The 21,736-nt window shown below is 30.9% G+C and overlaps 1 protein-coding gene and 1 long non-coding RNA gene across 6 annotated transcripts in view; one reads left to right on the top strand and one right to left on the bottom strand.

The window, feature by feature from the left end:
- LOC127283956 (zinc finger protein basonuclin-1-like) overlaps positions 1–21,736 on the top strand; it is a 528,269-nt gene that overhangs the window by 320,807 nt on the left and 185,726 nt on the right. The gene's annotated exons all lie outside the window — the stretch shown is intronic.
- LOC127283969 (uncharacterized) overlaps positions 1–21,736 on the bottom strand; it is a 113,419-nt gene that overhangs the window by 53,842 nt on the left and 37,841 nt on the right. For all 3 annotated transcript variants that reach the window (XR_007843412.1, XR_007843411.1, XR_007843413.1), the window contains 3 exons: positions 18,920–19,350; positions 17,006–17,628; positions 16,692–16,757 (listed from right to left, as the gene is read on the bottom strand). This is a non-coding gene — a long non-coding RNA (uncharacterized LOC127283969). The remainder of the gene's footprint in view (positions 1–16,691; positions 16,758–17,005; positions 17,629–18,919; positions 19,351–21,736) is intronic.

Genomic DNA, 21,736 nt, shown 5'->3' with positions numbered 1-21,736 from the left:
AGATAAAAGTTTATAAATATCAAAAAAACAAGTAATTATATATAAAAACCCAAAAAATATAATAGATTTCTATTAAAAATAACAAACTAAACTTATTATATTGTTTAATTTAAAAGATAATTTAATCAAATAATAAAATTTTCAGTAAGAAAAACATATTTTTAGGTTATGAACATAAAAACATGCGTTTTGACAGCAAAAACAATACTGACAACCTAAATAATGGCGCGAAATTTGAAAACTGATAAAAAAATTAATTATTATTTAAATAAAAAATGATTAATATTTTTTTGCTTGAAAAATATTAAATATTCGCACTGATCTTAAGAATTATATTTAATATTATTCAAATATTAGAAAAAAATTATTTAAATTGTAAATCAGTTTAAAAATGATACCAACCTAAAAATATGAAATTAAAGCACTCTTAAATTGAGTAACTTGAAGTTTGTCATATACTCAATTTGATACCGATCTCAAAATGAAGTTTTTGAAAAATAAACAAAAAATTGTATATTTTTTTTTGTTTTATATTGTAGTATTGGTCCTACAGCGTTACCAATATAAAAAAAATTACCTGTCGACGCCAAGACAGGTCTTTTGAGCGGCAATATAGTAATTAAATGAAATGGTAATTGCATAATCGCGAAAACAGCACGCGAACCATAATAGTTGGCTTATAGCTGATATTGCCGAGAGAACACGGCGCAGCGATCAGCTGTTTTTCCACCATTGTATATATATATGTATTGCAGTCTGCTTTGCGATCGGCAAGGTACGATAATTATTTTACACGTGTAACCATGGCCTCTGAGATAGTTATATATAAAATATTTAACCCCGTTGGGGTTGCGAGAGAATATGATATAAAACAGTACGATTTAAGATAACGAAAATATTATATATATATATATATATATATATATATATATATATATATATATATATATATATAGCTCTCTTTATAAAGAATTTTTTTTTTGATGAAAAACAAAATAAATGTTCAATTCACGATTGTATTCACGGAATATTCAAAGATATATCTCCTTTTCGAGGTATGTTTCCTGAACAAAAAGGGATATAAAGAATAATAGATTATAATAGATTATAATAGATTATAAAAAAATTTCGCCGCTGTCTCCAGTATGGGTCATTCCATGTCAAGTGTATTTAACCTAGGTTAGGTTAGGTTAGGTTAGGTTAGGTTAGGTTAGGTTAGGTTAGGTTAGGAAAGAAAAGGAAAGAGTTATTCCATATAAAGTGTAACCAACCATTGTACTATTAATGTCAAAAACATGGGTTGGTTACACTTGATATAGAATGACCCATAAATACATATAATATATTAGTATTTTAGTTCTGATTTTAACCACACAGCCACAAGCGAATTGACGTGGAACGACCCATATATCTACTTATATTAGTATTAAAACGAACATAACCTCAAAATTTAAGGTCCTAGGTCTCCGGAATTCAAGGTTATGGATCAAACATAATCTTAAAATTCAACGACATAGGGTTTCAGCATTCAATGTCAGAGATCAAACATAATATCAAAATTCTAGGGCATAGGTTTCCAGGTTAAATAATTATTTCTCCCATTTAATTAAATCAAATTACTTTTGCAATAACTGGTTTCGAAAGAGAAATTTCTAAACTTTACAATTGTAAAAAAAAATTTTCAAAAAAACATTTAAATAGTATAAAAAATTTAGCTTGAAGGTTAAACTTGTAAATATCTGAAAACACGTTGTCTCCGATTTTGACAAAATCTATGTCAAAAGAAAGCTTAAATATTCTATTTTTTATTTTCGTAAAGTTTATAATGGACATTTTCGAGAATTTCCAGAAATTAATTAAAATTCTCAGACGTTTCGGAGGTTAAAAAAGATTGAAATTTGTATGAATGGAGAACCATTTCTTTAAGAGCGGATTTTGTTTTTTAAATTTAATTTCCATTAACCTTACATTATTACATCACTTGACATTAGAGAAAAAAAATATTATAAACAATAAATATATTGATCTTTAGCTATTTGCAATTAAAAATTTTTCAAATTTAAAAAAATTATTAAGATTAAAATTGAAGTTTTAAAATTTATTTATTTAAAAATTTTGTAAAAACAAATGCCGCTGTATTTGAACAGAGGTTCTCTATTCATGCAAATTTTAACCCTTTTTTACCTTTGAAACGTCTGAGAATTTTAATTAATTTCTCGAAATCCTCGAAAATGTCCATTATAAACTTTACGGAAATAAAAAATAGAATATTTAAGCTTTCTTTTGACACAGATTTTGTCAAAATCGGAGACCACGTGTTTTGAGATATTTATAAATTTAACCTTCAAACTAAATTTTTTATACTATTTAAATGTTTTTTTGAAAATTTTTTTTTTACAATTGTAAAGTTTAGAAATTTCTTTTTCGAAACCACTTATTGCAAAAGTAATTTGATTTAATTAAATGGGAGAAATAATTATTTAAAAAATGTCTTATATTGTCAATTGTTTACTAGGGGTATAATTTTAAAATAGAATGCCCCATATATTATATATCTGTTCATATCTAATTCGAATGGACATTTTTGTGACGTAGCGGTGAAAAAAGAAAAAAAAAAAAAAAAAGAAGTCCTGACAGGATGAAAATTATATCTTTCATCAAGTGAAGTTTTTGCAATGGGGTGCGTAAGACGTAAACATAGGAAAATGCCTCCTGGATGTGCGAGAATAAAAAGAAAACACTACGACCAGTGGGAAATATTATAATACACTGCGTGTATATATATATATATATATATATATATATATATATAGTAGTTTACTCGCAACATCCCTGATTCTTGCTATGCAGCTTGGGGGTTTCCTCATCGTCGTTGCGTTGCGTTTATGGGGGAGAATAACGATATCCTGAAGAACCTCCGGCGTGTAGACGACAAGGTGGGCTTAACGTGTAATCTCTCTTTGGTTTCGCGACTGTATATGCCCTAGAAGCATTATATAAGGTACCGACGTCTTTCCTGATCCTAGTGGACGCGAAGACCGTTCGCGCAACAAAGAAAGAAAAACGGGAGTGGAACGCGCGCGATGTAGAAATAAAAGAAGTCGCGCGCGTCTCTATATACAAGAAAGGGAGGGAAGGGGAAAGAAGACAAGATATAGAAGAAAAGAGTTAAAAGAAGAAGAACGGAGAGAGAAAGAGAGAGAGAGAGAGGAAGAAGAGAAGAGGCCGGGAGCTATGCGTGCTCCGCTCCGCCCACGCTTTCAGAGACCCAGGACTTCAACTTGTCCACCTTCTTCGTATTGTACAGCCACATGCAAGAGTGATTCGATTCCACCACCCCTTTTACATATAAAAATTTTTTTGTCAAAAAACAAATCTCTTAGGAAAATAGATCCCTTATCTAAAATTGTATATCTTGCACCCTTTGATATGGATCTGTTTAGTGTTTTTAGGGAACATATATTTCAAAAATGGAATTACATTTTTGTAGAGAAAAAAAAATTTGACATTTTGATCCTGTGTACAATCCGAATAACCAATTTGTCTTTTTGCATTCTAACTCTGCAATTGAAAAGTAAATTGAAATCTTATTGAATTGTAGTGTAGTACATATTGTTCGACTCTTTTAATCTCTTTATGCTATACTCGGATGTACTTATATAGATGTATATCCAATCAGCAATTAGATTTTCTAGACGAAAAAATACCATTAGTAATCATGTATATATGGTATCCGGATGTTTTTCTCGTACGACAATATATATATATGCTCCACAATTTTCTCGGTATGATTATCAGATTTAAGGTTCCTGATGATGATTATATAGTTTCTATCAAAAGAATTTTTAAAGCAATTTTTCTAAATTATAGATCTAGTCGAAACAAACATCAGAGTTGTAGAAATAGTGAAAACTGAAGTTAGTTTGGATTTTCATCATCTCCATACTGGAAAAACAAGTATCTTCTTTTAAAATGTTTTGTTAGCGTTTTTAAGGCATTATAAGATACATTTAAAATGTCGTGAAGACGCTACCAAAACATCTTAAAATAAGATATATATTTTTTTGCAGTGTCTGGAAAATATGCTAATAAAGGATAATCTCCTAACACAGTAAAAACCCGGGCTCAAAATGATCCAGCCAGCAGGATTATTTTGATCCGCAGCAAAAATGAGTCAAGTATATAGATACGGTGCCATGTTCTATGTCGTTTAGCATTGGCTCATTTTGAACCGCAGCAAAAGTGAACCCAGGTTTCTACTGTGAAATTTTGATATTAACTTATAGGATCAGTTTCACCAACTCCTATTGATCGGTGATTTAATATCCCTAACCAACAAATTTAACCGCTTATGATTGGTCGGTTAGGGATTTAATCACCGATTAATAAGAGTTGGTACAACTGTCCCTAATGTTATTTTTGTAAGGTTAGTTTTTCGGTTAAGATTTAGGTAATTAGCAACATATTGCATTCTGAAAAATTCAGGCTTCTAAAATTTTGACAAAACTATGATTAAAAACACTTTTCCTAATGCCCTAATAAAAGAAATTAATGCTCCGTTTTAAAAATTAAGTATATGAACAATGATAACGAATTTCTCAAAGATGTTTTGGGCTTGACCGTACTCACATAAGCCGGAGGCGCCATGCCATCTTCTGGAACGCTTATCCCACTGTATCCTCCACTTTCAAGTCCGTGTCCCTTGCGCTCATATTACCATAGTGAGCCCGCGAGGTTTGACTTGGCGGGCGTCTCTCTCTCTCTCTCTCTCTCTCTCTTTGAAGACAGTTCATATGAGGAATAATATTCCCGCTCATAGTATACAAAAAGGCCATTCTCGCATATACATATTATGCATGCACTAACGCCAGAAGGTTAACGTTATACATCCCGCGCATATAACAAGTCCGGGGGACCATTGAGTAAATGTTAGAGCGAGAGAGAGAGCGCAGTCCATACAAAAGCCGGACGTTGGTACTCGTCTCGCGTTTTGAGCAAATACTAAAATGTTCAAAACTGATTCATTCGTGTATATATATATATATATATATATGCTTCTCTCTTTTACTCTCTCTGAGAGAGTGTTAGTTAAACCGCATGTGTATGGGAGTGTTTATTTGAAACACTATATGTTAAAACGTCAGGTGGAAATTCTCTGATGAGCGCGTTATATATGCCATTGTGTGTCGCCTACAAAACAGCTCACAAGAGTATGTGCCCCTCCGAACAATTTTCCCGCCATTTATAATGGTTAACGAGTCTTCCGCTAAAAGACCATAGTCCTTTTGTCTTTCTGTCGTCACCCCTTACGTTCTGTTATTGTGTTATGCGGCCTTTTTGGAGGGGTTTTACCCGTTCCTTTCACCATTCGTCATTTTGCCGTTTTCACACTACTGAAAGAGTTTTGGAGTTTAATTTTCATTAGAGGTGTGTTTTCTATTGTTTTTGAAAGTTAATTAGAGTAGAATTTAAAATTAATTATAGATATAGAGAGTGAAAGAGATCAATTTTTTAAATTATATATTTTGTGTTAAATATTTTCAATTTTTGTAATTTTAATTCTAATTCGTAATTTTTCACTTCACTTTCACTTCATATTTACTCCACTTTTACTTTCCTTTTCTTTCTCTCCATTTTCTGTCGATTTCTACTTCACTTCATTTTCACTTCACTTACACTTCATTTTCAGTGTATTTTCACCTTACTTTCACTTTACTTATATACTCGATATTCACTTCACTCTATTTTCATTTCCTATTCCTTTCACTTCACTTTTCAGTTGATTTTGCACATTACTTTCATTTCACATTTACTCTATATTCACTCGATTTCCATTTTCATTTCACTTTCACTCAATATTCACTCTACTTTTACTCTTAGTCCATTTTCACTCGGTATTCACTTGACTTTTACTTTTATCCATTTTTACTCTAGCTATTACCCGTGCAGAAATTATTGTGTGGGCCTCTCAAGGTCCTTCCCAGTACGCCTGGATTCTGGCAAGGGCCTGACATGGCAAACTGGCAAGGCCCTAGTTAATGGCTTGAAACGATTTTGCAAGGATTTGCCCTACTTAGGGATAAACTTGTCAGGGCCATGAGAGTTTTCCTGGGAATTACCCTATATATTTTGTGACAAAAATAAGCAATCAGTGAAAAATGTACTACAGGCTTATAATCAGTTGTAATGAGTAATTGATTGAATCAGTAAGCAACAAAAACTTGTAACAAAACAAAAACAGAAGAATGCACAATTCTAGCCTGACAAATAATAATCTCAAAGTCGACCCAACTTCAAATATGTTGTAACACCAACACTAAACAAAAAAATTAAATATGGAATTAATTATACAATTAACACATTATTTATTACTGAAGACCTTATATTTACCCCTACCTATTATTATTTGACGCAATCGCTTTCATAAATTTTGAAAAATATTTAACGCTCGCTGGGATCGAACCCCCCTAACCTAACGCTCCGTAATCTAACACGCTAACCATTACGCCAACTTAAAGTGAGAAAATAAATACAAAATTGATTTGATAAGTTGCGACTGAGGAAAATGAAGACTTGAGCAGCAGCACAGTAAAGAAACAATAATTATATATAAATTATAATTTATTTTTAATTTTAAATAATTTATTTAACATAAGTCAATATTTTCATTTTTTTATTTTATTAAAACTTAGGAACATAATTTTTCTTATTATCTAAAATATAGATAATATAGTAAAAAAAGACAAATAAATTTTAGTTTTTATACAGAAAAAATCACTTATTTTTTTTTGAGTTGTTGATAAAATTCTTAGATTAAAATTGTTAAATTTTTTTTAAAAATTAACTTAATTAATTTTTCTTTAATTTTTTAAAAAATTAATAATTTTAATAAATAAATTATTTTAATTAATTTAATTAATTAATTACAATTTTATAAAATTATATAAAATTCATAAATATTATTATTAAATAATTATTACTTGATAAAATATTTTGCATGGAAATTTAATTTTATTATAGTTTTATTTGATGTTAAAAATTATTTTTTATTTTGAGGTTATTACATAAAACCATGACAAGATCGAGTTGCTCTATAAGGAATGCCATACTTGTGGACAAACTAGCAAGGGCTTTTCCACTGCCTTGATATATAGTTTTCTAGGTTATATTACAAACATGGCATAACCAAGTAACTGTCGTTTAATCTGGAAAATGACAGACTTGTGGAAAAACTGGCAAGGGCCATGAGAGATCCTTACTCAAAGTAGAACTAAGTGGGGAAATTTCTGCACGGGTATCACTTTACTTTCTTTTCACATCACTTTCACTTCAAATTACTCTCTTTTTACTCGATTTCATTTTCACTCTATTTTCACTTATACCTTTAACTTCACTTTTACTTCATTTTCAGTCGATGTTCACTTCATTTCTCTTTCACTTCATTTTCACTCTGCTTTCACTTAATTTCCACTTTACTTTTACTCGATTTTCACTAGATGTTCACTTCAATTTCACTTCATTTTTACTCAATATTCATTCAACGTTTCCTTTTATTTCATTTTGACTCTATTATCAATTCACTTGTTTCAATATTTACTCGATTTTCACCTTCACTCCATTTTCACTTCCCTTTTTTTTTCACTCTATTTTCAGTTTATTTTCACTTCACATTCACTTCAGTTTTACTCGATTTTCACTCGAAAATCACTGCATTACTTTGAAGTGAATAAAATAAACTCAAAAGTGAAGTGAATATCGAGTGAAAATTGAGTAAAAGTAAGGTGAAGTGAAAATGAAGTGAAAGTGAAGTGAATATCGGGTACAAATCGAGTAACAATGAAGTGAAAATTGAGTGAAAACAAAGTAAAAATGAAATGAAAGTGTAGTGAAAATCGAGTAAAAGTGAAGTGAAAGCACTGCAAAAAGAAGTATCTTATTTTAAGATGTTTTGGTAGCGTTTTCAAAACATCAAGACATCTTAATATCTTAAAAACGCTATCAAAATATGTATGTTAAAATAAAATTCTTCTTTTTGTAGTGAGTGAAGTGAAAATCGAGTGAAAATGTATATTAAGTGAAAGTGAAATGAATATCGGGTGAAAATTGAGTAAATATAAAGTGAAAGTGAAGTAAAAATCTAGTGAAAATGTAATGAAAGTGAAAGTAGAATGAATATTAATTAAAAAAATAAAAGTGAAAAAATGAAGTGAAATGGAAGTGATGTGAAAATCGACTGAAAATGGAGTAAAAGTGAAGTGAAAGGAAAGGTAAGTGAAAATAGAGTAAATGTGAAGTGAAAGTGAAGTGAAAAGAAAGTAAAGTGATAATAGAGTAAAAATGGAGTGAAAATGTTGTGAAAGTAAAATTCTAGTGAATATCGAGTGATAATCGAGTAAAAATGAAGTGAAAATCGAGTAAAAGTGAAGTGAAAGTGAAGTGAAGGTGAAATAACAGAATCGCACCCCAGTTACGGGGCTTAACATAAGTTTTGGGGAGTTAAAGATGCGTTTACGCAGACTTAGTGCATTAACACTATATCAAAATGGTAAATTTGATTTTAATCTTTTGAAAATGATGGCGAATTCAAACGTTGCAGGTTACATCAATTTGTATAGGCAATTTTGTGTGTAATTTTTATTACACACTATTTCACAATAATTTCTTTCAACGAACACACAAATTATTTTAATTAACTAGATTATAATAACATTTTCATATATAGCAAAAGCATCAAGTGCTTCGAAAAAGATTGAATAATATATCTTTTAATAATTCTCATATATACTTTAGAATTGAGAAATAATTAATGTGAAAACGTATAGGACGCATTTTTTTTGCAGTACACAGGTAATTTCGTATGGCCTTGACGAGAAATCAATCAAAAGGACAATTCGTCTGCTATATATATATATATATGCGCATATATACATATAAACATAGTTTGAAAAAGTGATCGATGTGGCTTGTTGATTGATAGTACGGTTATTGCGCGCGGATAGTATATGAAAACGAACCACACGTGACAGCATATGGCCACCTATAAAACAATTTATACGGTGGCACCGCAGGTGGTGTATTGTCTCTGTACCACATCAGGCAAAGGCCGAGCCGATGTTGTTCACCTTCGACTTTTTGAATCTGAAGCCGCGCGCGCTTCACAGAGACGTATGCGGATCACCTTTCGGAATTCGTGTCCAACCCGCCAGGGGGCAAGTTACTTTTCTCTTTCAAGAGAGTCCGATAATTACCGCCCAAGGAGGTTATAACGACGACCCCCAGCTTTTTTATCGAAGAAACGTGTTCTCACTTTAATAAATGTCTCTAATCGCCGCAGCCTCATATAGTGACTTTTATTGTTAAAAAATTAAAAGTTGACTATAGAAAGTCAATAAATTTTCACTAAACTACCGCACCCTGCTCTAGTGAAAGTAGAGGTGTATATTAACCAATCAAATGCCGTCGAATTAATCGATATATCGAACAAAGTATCTTCATTCAAACTACATAACCTCAAATTCCAACACATGTAAATATATTTTTGAAAAAGAAATAAGAATGTAAAGAGGCTTTCAACTTGTCGGGTGAATATTTTGAAAAGTGTGTCTAAAACATCAAAAAATTGTAGGATGTATAATATATTAGTGTGAAGTGAGTATGAAGTGCCACCGGAAGTATGACTATCGCCTCGTGGAAAATGGAGATCCATATAGTATACCTATATATATATATGTATAATCTCTAAAGCGCGGAGATCTCTCTTGAGGACTCCTTGGAATGCCAGCGAAGTGTTTACATTTGTCTCCTCTGTGGCAGCTTGACGTGGCTTGTTCGACGGGGTCACACACAAAGACTGTTTTATAGTCTGGTCCCCCCGCGATGGTAGAAATTTCTCCCGCTCGTCATGGCATGTCGCGGCCGGCGACAAAACCTTACAAAGCAAGCCTTGTTAATTACAACCGTCCGTAACTGACTCTGCATATGTATATGTTCTATAGTCGCGCAAGCTCGTTTTCCAATTTCCAAAAAAAAAAAAATAAAAAAAACAGGAAACTTATAAGTCTCCCATTATTGCTTTTACTGCGAATTCATATATTGAGAAAAAAAGTATAGATGCACTAAGAAAACTCTTCAATAACTTGATTAAATTGTAATTTTATACGGAAAAAAAATCTCTACCTGGAACAGCGATATATTTCACTAAAACACTCTGTTTTTCTGAGGGTATCAATATGGTGTGACCATAATTGATATCAAATTGATACCAGTTATGTGGATCATTTTCAAAAATGATGTATAAAACGGTCTCATTTTTTGATACTCGCACAAAAGGTATCAATGGATATGTTTAACATGGCCAACGGCTACTTACTCGTAAATTGATGAATTATTTAGACCATAACAGTGCACTTTTGGCTTTTCATATACAATTTTTATTGAAAATTACGTAGGAAATAAAAACAAATAATTTGTATAAAATAATTTAAAAGAGTAAATAAAACATTATAGTTATAAATGCAATTGAATCAAATATATATAACAAAATTAATTATCAACACACATTTTAATTTTATTAGATGTCAATAAGCGCGTTTTCCATATTTAAAGTATGAATAAAATTGATGAAAGTGGAAACAAATTTTCTTCCCCATAAGAATAACATTGTATCGTCTGTTTGTTGTCCCTCTAGGCCTCTGACGTCACACCTAGAATCGACTCTGACGTCACAAGTGACATAGCCTAATTGAGTCGGATAGGCAAGTCGGTTGCGGGAACTTACATATCCCGTATCCGACTTGCGTACCCGACTCAGTGCTTAGGCCTTAATGGTGCGTCTCCAATACGAACCTAATGAGCATTTTTAATCGTAAGACGTCACTAATGCTGATTCTTTACTGCTTGCAAGAGTTTTAAGTTTAATAAATTAAAAATGATCCATTTTTTTCTTGACAATAATTTTAATAATAACCTGTATGAGAAAAATGTGTTTTAGTTTTAAAAACATTATTATTCAATATTACCATAAAAATGAACTTGCCTTTAAGCATATATGTTGGGACAGTCATGAATGTACTGCGATAGTGAAATGTGCTTTAACTATATAATGTTTTATTTACGCTTTTAAATTATTTTATATAAATTATTTGTTTTTATTTCCTACGTGATTTTCAATAAAAATTGTATGTCAAAAGCCAAAAGTGTACTGTTATCGTTTAAATAATTCATCAAATTACGAGTAAGTACCCGTCGGCCATGTTAAACATAAACATTGATACCTTTTGTGAGTATCAAAAAATGACATCGTTTTATACATCATTTTTCAAAATAATCCACATAACTGGTATCAATTTGATATCAATTATATGGGCATCAAAACGTTGCATGAATTGAACCAATTTATGGTTTCATTTTGATACCCTCTAGAAAAAATAGTATTTTAAAATAATTTTTACTATAAAATATATTTACCCTAAAATCTTGTTTCGTTCAACATAAGAAGTTGGTTGCTATTTAACGGTATGGAGGAATAAGTTGATGTTCCGTTTGAAAGCAACAAAGTTTTGTCTTTCGAAAAATGTATTACTTTCATCCTGATAAACACTAGTTGGTGTTCCATACGAAGCAAGAGTGTTCCTCTAATGAAGTATAAGCTAATGTTTGCTAGAAGTCATAATAGATTTTTTTGTGTGATTGTGATTCTATGTTTGCAATTAATGTATATTATTGCAAATAAAATTATTTTAAATTAGAGAATGCAGAGAATTTATCGTGAATCACAATTATATAAAAAAGCAAAAAAGAGAATCAAGGGAAGTAATCGAGAATCAAAATTATATAAAAGCAAAAGAGGATCAAGAGAAGTAATTGAGAATCAAAATCATATAATCTGTAAAAGCAAAAGAGGATCAAGAGAAGTAAAAGAAAACCAAGAGTAGTAATAGAAAATCAAGAGAAGTATAAGAGAATCAAGAGAGAATCAAGAGCATCAATAGAGAAGCAACAGAGGACCAAGAAAATTAAAAGAGAACTAAAATTTTGACTCGGGAAGTGCAGCAAAAGTTTATCATATATCGCTGTTTCAGATAAACATTTTTTTCCATCTAAATTATTAGATTCAGAAATAAGATCTATAACCTTTTTTTTTTGTTTCTCTAAAAATGTTATAACCTATTCTAATTTTGTAGTATCACTAATATCGTATCCTATTTCCAAATGAGAAAAAAAAACAACCGCATAAGAAATTCTCCTCACTACTCACTTGACAAATTTCAGGAAACGATATTGAAATAGGAGAGTATACGAACACATATCTTGGCAATGGTCGCAAATGATTTCCATTGAGCTGAGCTGACATGAAAAATATTATTGGTAGCAGCCGTATGAGAAGGGTTCGAAGCTCAAAGTCTGGAAGTAAATAACGAAAGCAAAAGGCGATGAAGGCATGGGTGGTCGAGAGAGTTTTGCTGTGTGTGAGCGCGCGCGACTTCAAGGAAAATGTTTCTGCGCGTTTAGGAGAGTATATTATAGTCAGAACGAAGTTTGTTACCTAAGAAAGTCACTTCCAAGAAGGCAAGCAATGCTTTTTGGATGTTGTCACAAGACTGGACATATATGTATACATATATAATTTAAACCGCACAAATCGAAAATAGTGTTTGGGAATAGAAATTCATGGGCGCTATTTCTCCACCGCGACAGATGGCTCGCGTCAAGATTCGCATCCGTATATATATATATATATATATATATATATATATATATATATACCCGTACCGCGACACTTGTATTTCTGTCCAAAGCAGTATAAACAAACTTGCAAGTGACGATCCAAATCCCCAGCCAGAAATAACATTCCATTCGACTGTTGATCATCGCAAATTCAAATATCGAAATTTTTTTACAAATTTTCATCATTTAGCGAAATGTATATATGTAAATATACTAAGGAAAATTTTTTGTTATAATATCGGTTGCTTCACTGAGAGAACAAAATAGTTGGGTCAAATAATATGTTACTAATACTATTTTGTTTAGTAAACTGCTGCTAATTCTATAGTTAGGGATAACATTTGTAACAGTAAAACATTAAGGGGACTTTCTGGTTTAGAATTGACAAAAAAGGAAGATTTTAAAACTTTTATTGTAAGAACAGTATTAAAGAAATTGTAAAAACTATTTTTGGACATTGTAGCACATTGCGTAGAGAAAATTTAAAAAATATGTTTGAGTGTATTTAGTTTAATTTCATAGCTGTAGGTGGCGTCTTCCAAAAGATACCTTTTTTTGGTACGTTAGTTTCCGGGCAACCTGTAATACATAAATTCAAGTTCCAAACGGGAATCTCTTCATAAGGATTTATTCTGGGGCCTAAACCTCAAAAACGATTTTTTTAAAGGTTTTTTTATTTTTTATGTACATTTTTCTCAAAAACTAACAAAAACGCCATGTTTTTGGGTCAATTTACCTCCATATAAAAACACAGGGGGTAGAAATATGAGTTTTTAGAGGTTTAGGCCCCAGTTTTTTAAATAAAGAATCGAAAAATTTTTGGGATTTCAAAATCGGTTCGGTAGATTTCGAGAAAAGCTCTGTACCAGTTTGAAAAATGAGTTTTCCAGAAAAACGCGTTCAAAGTTTTTATAACATAGTTCATTGAGTCATGAATATTAAACAACTTTTTATTACAACAGAACTTCGTATCCCGCTGTTTTTAGGGTCGCTGATTACGAATTTGATGTCAGTTTTTGAAAATACAAAATGGCGGATCTAATATGTCGGACAAAAAAAAATAAAAATTGAACCGAATTTGCTTAAAACTTGTTACTCGGAGGTTTTTGGGGTCGCTGATTACGAATTTGATGTTCCTAGAACGATAATGTTTTGTGCCTATGTTCATAACTAGCAATCTCAAAAGGCCACAAGTAACCATTTTCAACTAAATTTAATTAATTTCTTAATCTTTGTCCACCATATTAGATCCGCCATTTTGTATTTTCAAAAACTGACATCAAATTCGTAATCAGCGACCCCAAAAACCCCCGAGTAACAAGTTTTAAGCAAATCCGGTTGAATTTTTATTTTTTCGTCCGCCATATTGGATCCGCCATTTTGTATTTTCAAAGACTGACATCAAATTCGTAATTAGCGACCCCAAAAACCCTCAAGTAACATGTTTCAAGCTAATATCAATAAAAGAGGAACACCAAATATGTAAATAAGATAACTGTAGATTGTTGTTGAAATACATACCGTCATAAATATTGTTATAACTTTTGTTTTTGTACATATTTTTTAAAAAACGTTTTGGGACAGTAATTCTATGATACTATGGAACATTTTTAAGCAAAAAAAAAAATCGATTTTTTTGAAATTCTAAACCAGAAAGTCCCCTTAAATAGTTGTCGTTACCATTTTATTAGTAAGGGGAACTTATTTTTGTTAGTACCAACAAATAATAAATATTGTAACAGATAAAATTTAGTAAGTTAACATTACTAATAAAATTTAGGTAAGCTTACTAATAAAATAGCTAATTCGATAAATAAAATACTTACAATCGCAATTATTTATTTAATATTATTCACATTCACAAAAATTTGTTTATTATAACGTTAATATAACTTCCTTGTTGTACGAAGTGAGATATATTAAACCCTACTTGAAAAGATTCCCCGTAAAGTGCCCCCTGGAAGTTCTACCAGAATTCCGCCGGAACTTCCAACGTAATTTCGTCGGAATTCCATTGGAGTTCCAAAAAATTTCCGATGGGATTCTGACGGAATTAGGACTCTAAAAATTTTGAAAAAAATTAATCGGAATCCCATCGGAAATTCTTTGGAACTCTGATGGAATTCCGACGGAATTACGTTGGAAGTTCCGGCGGAATTCTGATAGAACCTCCAGGGGGCACTTTACGGGGAATCTTTCCAAGTGGGAACATATTCTTTGTATGATGCGAATAATAATAAATGAATTTTATAGGTTAGGTTTATTGTTTAAATTGTTACTTACATTCAAAACGATCTACATATTCTTTAAACTCCCATATGAGATTAATATCTCTCGCAAATCCATGACACTTTTTTAACACTCTGTAAAATAATTTATAATTTATATATAGAAATTAAATAATTATATAAAATGTATAGGAACGTAAACACAAATGACCACGTTTTCTCACGACATTGCTTGACGAGCATGAGCGTGCTTCACAGTGTTGCCAACCGAATTGCTAACAATTGCCAACCACGAGGGGTGAAACGCAATGTAAAAGTGAAGGCAGAACACTATACTAGTCGTTGAGTAACTACAACAATAATCCTACACTTGACTTTAGCAGTTTTCGGTGGCAAATGAAGCGGGAAATTTAAATTCAATTTAAATTTAGTTTTCAAAGTAAAACACTGCAATAAAAAGAAAACATGAAATTTACCAACTAATTTCAATAAACAAATCTAATATTTAAAAAATTATTTTAAATTTAGAATAATATAAGGAAAAAATGACTGAAAAGTGAATTTATTATCTATTTTAATTTAATATTTCATTATCAATTTTTTCAAAAAATTATACATAAAAATTATTTATTTATAATATAAATTTCATTATATTACTTACAATAATAGCTGGAAATAAGCTTCGAATTAAATTTTCATTCAACAAAATACCACAGAAAAAAAACTAAATCACAAAAGAAAATTACAACATCTTAAATATTATTCAGTGATATAAAATCTATTTTGCTTTGATTCTTATATTTTTAATATTTTTTTGCGAATATATTTTTGAAAATTTTTTTTACGTAATATTTTAACATGACAATTAAATTACATTCATTAAATTAAAAAGAAATTAAAAAAAAAAATATTTTCTAACCTACAAAATTTTTTAATGCAGTCATGAAGATGTATGAATTTACCAAAATTTTCGAATTATAAAATTGCTATTTACTGACGATTATTATCAATTGGTTATTATTTCCCGTTTACTAATTATAAATACTTGCGGTTGACACCAAAAAAATTGAAATTCACTAAAAAATATTACTAAATTTTACTAACTAAATAGGTAGAAGAATAAATATCTCCGTTACTAAAAAAGAGTTGTAGCCCCAACCATTCATTTCTCTCAGTGTGCAGAAACAGGGTATCTTCAAAAATCAATGAAAACTGTTTTTCTTGATTCTTGATTCGATAATTGATATACCAATATTGGAATTATTTTTTAGAAATAATTCGGAAATTGTCAAATAACATTTGTAAACAAACAGGGTTGGGAAGGAAGAACCCAAAATATGTTCGTTCATAGCAGAGTTGGATTGGTTTGTAATTTTGTTCAACAATAATTTTCAGAAAGTGTTGTTTTTAACTGTATTACATTGTGAACACAGCCTAAACAGTTAAATACACTTTCCAAAAATTATAATTGGACAAAATTTCAAACCTACCCAATATTGGACGAACATATTTTAGACTCCTCTGCTTCTCAAATCTATTGTTTACAAATATTATCTGAACACTTAAGATTTTATTTTGCGACTGGAAATTAATTATTGCATTAATTGACAATGCATGAAAAATATATTTATCAATTGCGCAATGTTTAAATTTTGTTCATTTATAATTAAATTATTGATAGTCATTTGAACCATAAAAATAATTAAAAAATTTAAACTATTGTAATTACGAACTTACCTTAAATCTTCTTCTGCTGCTGCTGCACGGAAAAAAATTTGTTGTGTCAACCTCAACTCCAATAATCTAGAAAAAATAAATTGTAAAAACTGTACTGTAAAAAAAGAAAATAGTGTTTCCAACATGCATATATGTTTGGGCAAATCACAAAACAATCTATGTTTTTTTTTCACAAAAAATTTTCGTATTCGCCAAAAAATTTTGTTTTGATTATACAAGGAAAATTAATGATAATGTATACGTTAATAAAATTTGAATACAATTATTGTGAAATTATATATTTTATTAAAGAATAGTTAATGGATTATAATTACCATCATCATTGTCTCTGGAATCGATCTCTTTGGTATATATATATATATATATATATATATATATATAAACGACTCATCGAGAGGAAACCCCAGGGGCACTTCGATTGGCATATACACCTTGTTGCACCTGTGTATAATGTAGTTCCTTTTGCGCTCATCAAGAGTGTTGTGCACGAAAAAATCAGCGAAGCAGTCGATAATAGCTTTCACTAATGGGGGGAGGGGACCACCCAATTAGAGAAGCTTTAGCGAACAATATCAAGGAACAGGTTGATTCTTGGAAAGTCCGAGACGATTCTTCGATACGCCATGGGTTTTCTGCGTATATACAGGATCATCATCGTTTCTTCGCTAAATCTATCGCCAACAGCGAAGCTAAAGCAATCTTTATTTATATATAAAGTATGTTTTATCACTAGGTACCCCGTTGCTCATTTAGATGACAGACACTAGCGTAAGGTATATATATCCCATTCCAAGTGACGTAATTTTAAAATCTTTAATTTACGTGCAGAACGAATAAGGTCATGCCTAATTTTCAGTCGGCAATAGATGTCCATTATTCCAAGCAATACTGATTCGTTTCTCTCTCATTATATTCTTCTAAGAGTAATTATAAATATCTACGGAAAGTGAAATACAAAAGTTTGATAAAAAAACACTAATTTATAATGTTTTTGATTAATTTTACAGTCACACAAAAAAAATATCATGTGCGGCAGACCCGAGTAGCCAATCCGAGTACAAAAACAAATTTTTTGAAAAAATTTCTACCATTTTGAATTTCTAAACTCTGACTTTAGATTTGTAATTACCCAGACAGCACGTAAGCTTGCAGCAACCTTGCGGCAAGCTTGCTACGCAATATTGCCAACCTTGCACCTTGCTGCAAGCTTGCAGCCAGCTTCACTTGTCCCACCTAACCCAGGCTTGCATGATAAGATTGCCGAAAGATTGCAGTGTAAGGTTACTGCAAGATTGCATGATAAGATTAACACAAGCTTGCATAGTAAGCTTGCACGGTAAGCTTGTGGCAAGATTGGTGCAAGGTTGCCAATAACCTTCCCCAATCAGCACAGAAGTAAATTTCTTTAACCTCCCAGGAATTGGTGCTCAATTTATGTATACAAAAATAAATTTCCTTCTCCAAAAAAATTTTTTGTTATATTCCGCAAGCTTGCTCCAAGGTTGCGACAAGCTTACCGTGCAAGCTTACTGAGCAATCTTGCGATAATTTTACTGTGCAATCTTGCAGTAACCTTCCACTGCAATTTTTCGGCAAGCTTACCATACAAGCTTGTATTAGGTGGGACATTTGAAGCTTGCGGCAAGCTTGCCGTGAAAGGTTGGCAATATTGCGCGGCAAGCTTCCCGCAAGGTTGCTGCAAGCTTACTTGCTATCTGGGCAGATGCATCATACTTTTTTTGTGGGGCTGTTTTTTATTTCTACAGTTCATCAAAGTAGTAACCATCGCTTTTCCATAAGGGTGAAAATTATTTGGTTTTGGAAAAGAAATTTGGTTTTTTTTTTATTGGAAAAGCGACTTTTCTTGGTTTTTACTCTGGACAGCAGAATTGAAGTATTTAATTTCCTATTACAATGGGAAATTATATAAATGTCCCTGATACAGTAATTAATTTTTGAATCCGGTTAGTAATGATAAAAAAAAGATCAAAAATAAAAGATGATACATACTCTAAATCTGAATCAGTGAAAATTTCACTAACTTCAAATTAGTGGCTCAGTTTTGTTTAATTCCACTGTTTAATTAAAGAAAACTGATCCACTGATTTGAAGTTAGTGAAATTTTCACTGATTCAGATTCAGTGTATAAAAAATACAGAATACGATTAAAATTATATATAGCAAATTTAAAAAAAAAATTAAAGAACTAAAATCGGGATTTTCAATACCATAAGACTTGTGGATTTTTGTGAAGAAATATGTGTGTGTGTGTATTTTAATGGCTCAATTTGTTTTGTCCCATATTTTCTTGGCGGCGGGTTTCAAACTTCCTGGCAATATGTTTTACCCTCTCTCAAAGAGAGCGACTTTTTCATAGACTTATGAGCTTTCTTTGCAAACGGCAGTTTCTCGAATATACACTTTGGTCTATTGCTTCGCTTCAATATATATGTATATAGACGATGTTAAGACGTATGTCTTGCAGGCTTGTGGCATCGAAGAGAGTCACGTCGTCCAGACGTATATGACGAGAATAGCATATAATGTCGATAATCTGTAGAGGTTCGAAGAAATGTAGGTGCCGTTGTAAATTGAAGGAGCGACAGGCCATAGCCCGCGAGAATATATATCTGGCATCTGCAGTTCATATAATAGTATACTGTAACACAAAGAACATAAGGCACACAAAAATTAGTAATTAAGAATCTATATCCATGAAAATAAATTTCAATTTAATAATTAATTTTTCAAAAAAGGTATAAATATCCCATACACCGTCAGGTTTATTTTAAGTTCGAGATTAATGTTTAAATACACAGGTGTTTACGTTAAATTTGTTAACATATGAAGTTAACAGTTCGCTTTCAGTAATTGTATTAACTATGTTAAAAACAAATATAACATCAAAATCCAAGGCAAAATGTCACATAACATAGGTTAAAAACGAACATAACCTTAAAATCTAAGGCCATAGTAACTTATGCCATAGTAACTTATGCCATAGTAACTTATGCCATAGTAACTTATGCCATAGTAACTTATGCCATAGTAACTTATGCCATAGTAACTTATGCCATAGTAACTTATGCCATAGTAACTTATGCCATAGTAACTTATGCCATAGTAACTTATGCCATAGTAACTTATGCCATAGTAACTTATGCCATAGTAACTTATGCCATAGTAACTTATGCCATAGTAACTTATGCCATAGTAACTTATGCCCATGAAGTAGTATAAGGAGCACTCACTCTATAGGCAGTTTTTGAAAATTCTTCCCCAGCCTTTCCAGATTTAATAGAAGCATATACATATCCCCGATACTAACAACCCTAGCGGAAAAGTGAGGCATTGGTACATTGTTATATATAAGTGTTTGTGTATAACTGTCAGTTAGCGTTTTTTTTTTTTGAAATGTTTTTGTTGCGAGTTAATTTTGTGTATAATTATAAATATAAATTACGAAACATAATTGATAACAAATATTTTAAAAATCTAAATTATATATTTGTATATAAATAAGCAAAAACTTACCAATTTTCAAATAATCGGAGATATGTAATTTTGGATTTATTCTCATGCAGGGGGCCTATATGTTTAACGCAAGCATTGAGTGCTCCTTACACTACTTTATGATTGTTAAAAAACAATTTCTCAGTTTTGAGGTTATGTTAACGTGTACCATTCTTTAATAACAAATTAGAACATTTATTAGAGATGGTACAGTTTATATAGAGTACTTTTCAGCTCATTGTACAGCTCGTTTGTTCACCATATAAACTTCTTTTTTGTATATATTGACTTAAAGAAAACCGCAAAATCATTGTTCATTTATCAGCAGCTGACCTGCTAAACAATATTTCATCATCGCTTGGCATTTATTGGCAGCTTTTCACTCTTCATGTTGAGTGTCGGATGTCCATTTTGTATTCTTATAATATATATTATTTGACCAACTAAAATTTCCTATATATACTCTTTGTTGGTTTTTTTTTCTTCTTATTGTCATCTATATTTATTTATTTTTTAAATAGGCTAACTGCGGCTCAAAATTTCTACGAAATTCTTGAAAGTAAATAAAAAAATAAATAAACAGAGATATACTAATATCAATAAGTAAAAGCAAAAATTATTATTGTTAGCAGCAATAAGGACTTGCTACTTGTTTAGTTTTTAACTAAAAAACTGGAAATCAAAAAGTATTTTTAAATTAGCTAATCTCTGATCCGAATCATAAAACAGAAGTGATTTTGAATTTTGTTTTGACTCTTATGAAAATTAAAAAAAATCAAAAAGGTGTAAGAAAAATTTGGAAAATTGCGATTAAATAATAATTACAATTCTATAGAAATTTGATGATGACCTCGATGCTGTGATTATTAATATTATTTCAATACCCGCACTCTAGAAATATGCTCCTATTGTTTCTTGTGTGCGTCCACACAATGATATCACGGGTAAACGGATACTAATGATCCCACAACGTCGAAAATCGGCAAAACGAGCCAATAATTGCGGCTGTCATTATCTCGTGAAAAGCACATCGTCATTGTACTACCAGTTTGTATCGATTCGATTTTTCGCTAGATATATATATATATATATATACATATATAAATCCCGTGTTCAATTAAAATTCTGTTATACAGAAAGTTTCTCTCAACTGAAAAATTTTTATTAATATATTTATTAAATTTACGCTTTATTAAAATTATGTTAATTGAAAATTTCATAAAATGAAAAATCCTCTTATGAAAAATTGACTATTATATAAACTATAATCCGAGGGAAAATTGAAATGTGGACCTAATAGGGCTCTGACCAGTTTACCTTTTTTTTAATGTGGCCCTTTTAAGAGAAACTAACTAGTGCCCTCACGGTGCGCCAGAAAGTGGTTTAAATAAAAATGAATTGGCACTTAAAAATTCTTTTTGATTATAATTCTTAGATGAATAACAAACATTTCTCAATAGTTTTTAAAATCAGTTTACGTGCCCGATTTAAATAAAATTGAGTTTTTATATAACAACAGTGTTTTATGGGGA

This window comes from Leptopilina boulardi, unplaced genomic scaffold, assembly GCF_019393585.1.
Source record: "Leptopilina boulardi isolate dan_hultmark-lab unplaced genomic scaffold, ZJU_Lbou_2.1 LbouV2_316, whole genome shotgun sequence".
NCBI lineage: Eukaryota > Metazoa > Arthropoda > Insecta > Hymenoptera > Figitidae > Leptopilina > Leptopilina boulardi.
The sequence above is the reverse complement of the archived record's forward strand: the minus strand, read 5'-3'. Positions and strand labels throughout refer to the sequence as shown.